This window comes from Mustela nivalis (genome assembly GCF_964662115.1).
Source record: "Mustela nivalis genome assembly, chromosome: 7".
NCBI classification, from domain to species: domain Eukaryota; kingdom Metazoa; phylum Chordata; class Mammalia; order Carnivora; family Mustelidae; genus Mustela; species Mustela nivalis.
The window spans coordinates 44,996,079-45,003,756 of record NC_139026.1 but is presented as its reverse complement, the minus strand read 5'-3'; the positions used below and the strand labels follow the sequence as shown (position 1 = coordinate 45,003,756).

At 39.2% G+C, this 7,678-nt stretch overlaps 1 long non-coding RNA gene across 1 annotated transcript; it reads left to right on the top strand.

Annotated features, from left to right (window-relative positions):
* Positions 1-333: 333 nt before the first annotated feature.
* Positions 334-4,082, top strand: LOC309870522. Its single transcript, XR_014314640.1, has 3 exons — positions 334-1,285; positions 1,755-3,695; positions 3,864-4,082. It is a non-coding gene; the product is annotated as an uncharacterized lncRNA (long non-coding RNA).
* Positions 4,083-7,678: the final 3,596 nt, after the last annotated feature.

Genomic DNA, 7,678 nt, shown 5'->3' with positions numbered 1-7,678 from the left:
GCTGACATTTGGCAGTCCTAATTTCCCCAAAATTAGTCTACTGCTTTGCCAGAACTAAGGCCGGCCTGCTGCCTCTAACAATCAAATATTTAAAAGATTATTAACGTGGGGCACCTGGGTGGCTCAGTGGGTTGGGCCTCTGCCTTCGGCTCAGGTCATGATCTCAGGGTCCTGGGATCGAGCCCCGCGTCGGGCTCTCTGCTCGGCGGGGAGCCTGCCTCCCTCCTCTCTCTGCCTGCCTCTCTTCCCTACTTGTGATCTCTGTAAGATAAATAAATAAAATCTTTAAAAATAAATAAATAAAAAATAAAAGATTATTAACGTTATAGAATGATCTGCCAAATAATCACCATGTATAAGAAACTTTCACCTGTGGAATGTTTGACAAAGATATGATTCTAAAAAAATGAGGAATTTCCTTAAATGCAGAATGAAGAGCTAAAGTTTAAGCGTGGTGTGGATTGAGAGCTTCATTATATCTGGTAAGTGACTTATTTGTCCCTTTCTATTGACTGCATCATAGGGCTATGGGTGGCTTTAAGTAGAGAAAGAAAAATTGGCAACATTTGTGATTCAGAGTATTAAGCGCCAAGAATCCAAAAACAGGCTTTTAAAAATATATTGTCAGGCGGCAGGGAGGCTCCTGGGTGGCTAAGTCGGTTAAGCCTCTGCCTTCGGCTCAGGTCATGATCCCGGAGTCCTGGGATTGAGTCCGGAATTGAGCTTCTTGGTCAGTGGGGAGCCTACTTCTCCCCCTGCCTGCTGCTCCCCCTGCTTGTGCGCTTGCTCACTCTCGCTCGCCCTCTTGCAAGTGAATGAATAAAATCTTAAAAAATAATATATATGTATGTAGAGAGAGAAAATGAGAGTGTCAGGGTGTCTGGGTGGCTCAGTCAGTTGAGCATCTGACTTTTTTTTTTTTTTAAGATTTTATTTATTTATTTGACAGAGATCACAAGTAGGCAGAGAGGCAGGCAGAGAAAGAGGGGGAAGCAGGCCCCCTGCCGAGCAGGGAGCCCCATATGGATCTCAATGCAGGGCTCGATCTCAGGACGCTGGGATCATAACCAGAGCCAAAGGCAGAAGTTTTTTTTTGTTTTGTTTTGTTTTTTTTTAAGATTTTATTTATTTATTTGACAGAGAGAGATCACAAGTAGGCAGAGAGAGAGAGAGAGGAGGAAGCAGGCTCCCTGCTGAGCAGAGAGCCCGATGCGGGACTCAATCCCAGGACCCCGAGATCATGACCTGAGCCGAAGGCAGCGGCTTATCCCACTGAGCCACCCAGGTGCCCCCAAAGGTAGAAGTTTTTTTTTTTTTTTTTTAAGATTTTATTTATTTATTTGACAGAGAGAGATCACAAGTAGGCAGAGAGGCAGGCAGAGAGAGAGGAGGAAGCAGGCTCCCTGTTGAGCAGAGAGCCCGATGCGGGACTCGATCCCAGGACCCTGAGATCATGACCTGAGCCGAAGGCAGCGGCTTATCCCACTGAGCCACCCAGGTGCCCCCAAAGGTAGAAGTTTTTTTTTTTTTTTTTAAGATTTTATTTATTTATTTGACAGAGAGAGATCACAAGTAGGCAGAGAGGCAGGCAGAGAGAGAGGAGGAAGCAGGCTCCCTGTTGAGCAGAGAGCCCGATGCGGGACTCGATCCCAGGACCCTGAGATCATGACCTGAGCCGAAGGCAGTGGCTTAACCCACTGAGCTACCCAGGCATCCCCCCAAAGGTAGAAGTTTTAACCCACTGAGCCACCCAGGCGCCTTGAGCATCTGACTCTTGATTTTGGCTCAGGCCATGACCTTAGGCTATGGGATCAAGGATGGGTCAGGCTCTGCACTCAGCATGGAGTCTGCTTGAGATTCTCTCCCTCTCCCTCTGCCTCTACCATCTCTCAAATAAATAAATATTTTCAAAAGACACTCTAGAAAATACATATTGCCAAAGGGTCACAGTATTTTTAGTGGTGCTTAAAAAGAAGAAGGAAAGGAAGTGAGGAAGGAAGGAAGGACAAAAGGAAAAAGAAAAAGAGAAGCTTTAAGCTAAGCACTGCTTTAAAAAAATGTATTTAATGATTATAGAGAAACTTGGGGATATCCCTAGCCTAATAATGACTTACGCTGACATTTTAAGGGAAGGTTTTTAAATTTTATTTATTTTTAATTGAATGTACTTAACATATGACATTAGTATTTAAGGTCAGTTTTAACATCACTAGGGAAGATTGAGATAGGTTCTACAACTTTTATTCACTAAGGTTAACTAATAGCTTGTAAACCTCACCCTAAATTCTGCCTTTCTTTGTGCTTAGTAAATTACACAGAATCTTCCAGATACTTGACATTTGTATGATGAATTCTAAATTTTTCATATGCCACAATTTTTGCTAAAGCTGTTCTTGAATTCCCTTACCATCTTTGCTCTTTTTTTTCCAATCTGACTTGGGCACTGCCTGTTATCTTCTAAAACTTGAACTAGAAAGCTTGAGCTGTTCACCATTTGGGGCTTAGTGTTGAAAACAATTTAAGTTACTGTCCCCAAATTCTTAATCTCTAATAGAAATTTTTTAAAAAAATATATTAAGATTTTAGCTTCAGTTTTTCAAGATGATTTCGGCTGTTTTGCTTTCTGGCTATTTTGCAATGAAAAATTACATGTGCCAGTTATTTATTAATTCACTATATTGAATGGGATATTCAAAGTAAATCATACTTACCGTATTAAGTCACGTGAATTTTTATGCCATCTTTAGTTACATACTCACTAAGAAATGCTAAAAGGAGCCTCTGCATGTCCTTAATGGGGGGCCCCAGGTGAGAACTAAGCAGTGAATGGACAGGAAAAGAGATAAAACATAAAATAACCTTGAGTCATGATCTCAGGTTGTCACACTGATTAGCCTTGTAGGTAGACATTTATTTATCTGAAAAATAATTGAAACTAATTTCACTTATTTAAGTATTGTGGTCAGGATTCACGTGCTGGTGTTACACAGTCATTGGTTAGATCTTTAATCTCTGCCTTTGATGGTCTTTGATGGTAGTCTTAAAAACTAGCACAATTTATGCCTCGGTTTTTGAAAATTGGGGTGTGGCAAATACAGTTAATAAAAGATTCAGGAGATATGAGGTCCAATATAAGGTATGAGGAAGATTTAGTTACTAGAGAAAGAACCTCATCATGATGTTTGAGAAAAGCTTTAGAGTTAGGCTGAGGGAGTGTCTCATAGCCCTGTGAGGAAAATCTACAAATATTTATCCATTTTGCTAGGTAGTTTTAAGAGCTGCTATTTATCTGTACTTTCCTGAATTTTCATCTTAATTCACTGTATCACACAGTTGTTTTCTGTACCCTATAAAAATTTAATGTAGAACTTTGAATTTTTACCATACTTGAAAATGGCCTAGGGAAGAAACATTTGCTTTATCAAATGGAATTTCTGTTCTTTTTCTTTTCATTTTTTAAGATTTTATTTGTTTATTAGAGAGCAGTGTGAGGAGCAGAGAGGGACGAGCAGACTCCATGCTGAGGTCGGAGGTCGGAGACCAGTGCAGGGCTCAATCTCATGACCCTGAGGTCATAACCTAAGCCAAAATCAAAAGTCAGATGTTTAACCAACTGAGCCACCCAGGAGCCTCAGGAACTTCTGTTCTGATGTAGTATTTTTAAGATGCACACATGAACGCTTTACCCTTTCTATGTAAGTAACTAGTATAGTTTAGAAATATTTTAACATAAGATTCCTAGCTATAAAATAAGAAGACTAATTTTCTTTCTTTCTCCTTCCTTCCTTCCTTCTTTCTTTCTTTCTTTCTTTCTTTCTTTCTTTCTTTCTTTCTTTCTTTCTTTCTTTCTTTTTCTTTTTCAGATTATTCAAGAGAGAGACAGACAGAGACCACGGGGAGAAGCAGAGGGAGATGGATAAACAGACTCTACTGAGTGCAAAGCCTAATGCAGGGCTTGATTCCAGGACCCTGAGGTGATGACCTGACCCTAAGCCAAGAGCCAGCTGCTTTACTGATTGAGCCACCCAGGCACCAGAAGACTGATTTTCTTGTATAGTATATAGAATAAAATCTGTTTCATGCGTTTGCTTTTAAATCTTAATGTCCATGCTACCCCTCCTCACATTTCACCTAATATATGTAGTTTTTTTAAAAAAAGATTTTATTTATTTCTTAATTTGAGACAGAGAGAGTAGTAGGAGTAGGGAGAAGGGCCAGGAAGGAGGAAGAGGGAGAGAATCTCAAGCAAACTCCCACAGAGCATGGAGCCTATGCAGGGCTTGATCCCACCACCCTGAGACGATTTCAGTGGAAACCAAGAGTGGGATGCTTAACTAACTGAGCCGCCCAAGGGCCCCTAATATATGACGTTTTTAAGTGAAATTATGCATGGCTTTAGGAAAACTGCTATAGACAATGTATAAATTTTACCAATAATGTTTAAGCAAAACTAAACATTTTAGATTTTGCATGCAATTTCATACCTAAATCCAATTAAAAAAAAAAAAAAAACAACCCTGGGCGCCTGGGTGGCTCAGTGGGTTAAGCCGCTGCCTTCAGCTCAGGTCATGATCTCAGGGTCCTGGGATCGAGTCCCGCATCGGGCTCTCTGCTCAGCAGGGAGTCAGCTTCCTCCTCTCTCTCTCTGCCTGCCTCTCTGCCTACTTGTGATCTCTGTCAAAAAAAAAAAAAAAAAAAAAAACCTTGTAGCTAAATGACCTACTTTGTTGCAAAACACTTCAAAATGTTTTCAGATTTTGGTTCATTTGGGAGTGGGGACCTGACAAAAGGATATGAATAAATAAATAGAGTCAGAATTTAGCAGGCACTGTGTGTTTCTGTTTTCCTACTGGTCTCTGAAAGATAACCAAATGTACTACTATAACTCATGTCCTCAAGGAACTTAAAAACCTGGGGGAGAATTAACTAACAAATGGGAGAGAACTTAAGAGACATTAAAGATGGAGGAAGTAAAATTAGTACTTGTAGAAGATAGTGCAAAGCTTAAGAGTCAACCGAAAATATCTTAATAAAGTCACAGTGTATAAAATTAGTCATACAAATCAAAAGCTTTTATTTATATAAACAATAGCCAATTAGAAGACACAATGGAAGACAAAGCTCCTTTTAAAGCAAGAACAAAGGGGATGCCTGGGTGGCTGAGTTGGTTAAGAGGCTTCTTTTGGCTCAGGTCATGATCCCAGAATTCTGGGATTGAGTCCCATATGGAGCTCCTTGCTCAGCAGGGAGTCTGCTTCTCCCTCTGCTGCTCTCCCTGCTTGTGCTCTTTCTCTCTCTCTCTCTCTGACAAATGAGCAAATAAAATCCTTTTTTTTTTTTTAAAGTATAGGAAGAACAAAGCAGGAGCACCTGGGTGGCTCAGGTGGTTAAGTGGTTTCACCTCAGGTTGATGATATCAGGGTCATGGGATCAAGTCCAGCGTGGGGCTCCATGCTCCGTACTGAGTCTTTTGAGATTCTCTTTCCCTCTGCCCCTCCCCCTGCTTGCTCGCTCTCCTCTCTCTCTCAAATAAAATAAATAAATAAGATCTTTTAAAAAAAAATAAAGAGCAAAAGAGAAAAGAATACCTAGGAATAGGCAGTATGCAAGATCACAAAAAAAAGCTTTGTTTCTCCTGAAAAGAAAGCACAAACACATAGAGAGGCACATCATATTCTTGGATAGGAAGACTTGCCAATATCTACATGCCAGTTCCTTTTAAGTTAATCTATAAATTTAATGCAATCTCAATAAAAATACCAGGATTTTCTAAAACTAGAATGCTGATTGTAAAGTTCCTATGAAAAAGAAATAAGACTAGCTAGGAAAGCTCTGAAAAAAGCAGTGAGGACAGACTAGTCTTATAAAATACTAAAAATAGAAAATGACAGTAATTAAAACAGTTTGGTACTGGCATATGACTAGAGATACCATTGGAATAAAGTAGGTCTAAAACAGACTCAGATATGGGAATCTAGCACAAGATAAAGAGGACATTTAATTCAGTGAGGAAAATATGGCTTGCTCAGAAAAAGGTGTTAGGACACCTGGGTAGCTATTTGCAGGAAAAAAAAAAGTTGGATTCATACCTCATACCAAAATAAAATCCAGTTTCGTTTTGTTTTTTTAAGATTTACTTTTATTTATTTGTCAGAGAGAGAGGGAGAGAGAGCGAGTGAGCACAGGCAGAGTGGCAGGCAGAGGCAGAGGGAGAAGCAGGCTCCCCGCCAAGCAAGGAGCCTGATGTAGGACTCCATCCTAGGCCGCTGGGATCATGACCTGAGCCGAAGGCAGCCGCCCAACCAACTGAGCCACCCAGGCATCCCTAAAATCCAGTTTTAAATGTGAAAACTGAAATATTTAAAATACTTGAAGAAATCATGGGAGAATCTTAAAAGATTTTAGTGTGGTGAAGACTTTTCTAAATTTGTTATAGAATCCAGAAACAATAAAAAAGTTTTCAGTATAAATTTATGATAATGTATGATATATATAATGATAATAATATAATTATATATATATATAGATGTAATAAATTCTTCATCTCAAAAACCACCATAAGCAAAAAGAAACTACAGATTTGGAAAAAAAATTTGCAAATCATATCATGCATTGCTTAATATATAAAGAAGTCCTAGAGTTTAATAAGAAAAAATATTTAACAATCCAAAAGGAAAAAGATCCTAACCTATAAACAGTTTTCACAGAAAAGGATATAAATGACACAAATTGAAAATAAAATTCAATTTCACTGTTAAGTACAAAATAAAAACTATCCTGAGATACAAGTTTTTAACCTATTTGATCAGGAAGGATTTTTTTTTAATTTTATAAAACATTGTGTTACATCCTAGATATTATTGATAAGAATTGGAGAACAAGTATTTTTGCTTGCAGAGGTGTAAATAATTAGAACAACCACTGAAAATGGTGTGCTATCTATTCTAGATTTACTCTTTCACCTACCAGTTTTCCTTCCTAGTCGGGTTGGAAAATACATTTCCCAGATTTGTTTGTACAGCTACTGTTCTGGAAGCTAATTAGATTTTCCCAATTATTTGTTCCCCGCATGATCTGAAAACAGACATGAGGCAGAGGCCCTCTTTTTGGGGTTCTTGAATGTTGCAAGATTTTGAGAAACATGTTCCCATGCAACAGTGATCAAAGGTCTATCCTCCAACTTCCTGGATATGGAGAAGCAGTGATGGTGGCAGCAGCTCCTTAAAATGATATTTTAATCCCTGGATTGTGGTATCAGATCTTCTTTCTCTAGTTTCCCAGGAGTGGGAGAAGGTGATGGTAGTCTCTGGCTTCCAGCATGGCTTCGCAACGACTCCAGAGGCAGTAGACCCCAGTAAGTCAGTTCTGTATCACGTTGGGATTCATTCTGGGAGGTTCAGCCTATATCCCTAAACTTTGCTCTTTCAGCCCTTTCAATGACCTTTTAAGTACCAAAGTCCCTATGACAAATGCCTTCCTGTTCAAAAATCTCTCGAATGACTTCTGTTTCCTGCACTGAAAACTGACTGATCCATTCGGCAATGGCAATCAGAACTGTAAATGTATTTCCTTTTGACCTCACAGTTTTACTTATAAGACTATATTCGACAGATATGCTTGTATCTGAAAGTAAAGAAGGTTTTTCAATGGATTGTAAACTGACATCAGTAGAGGGATC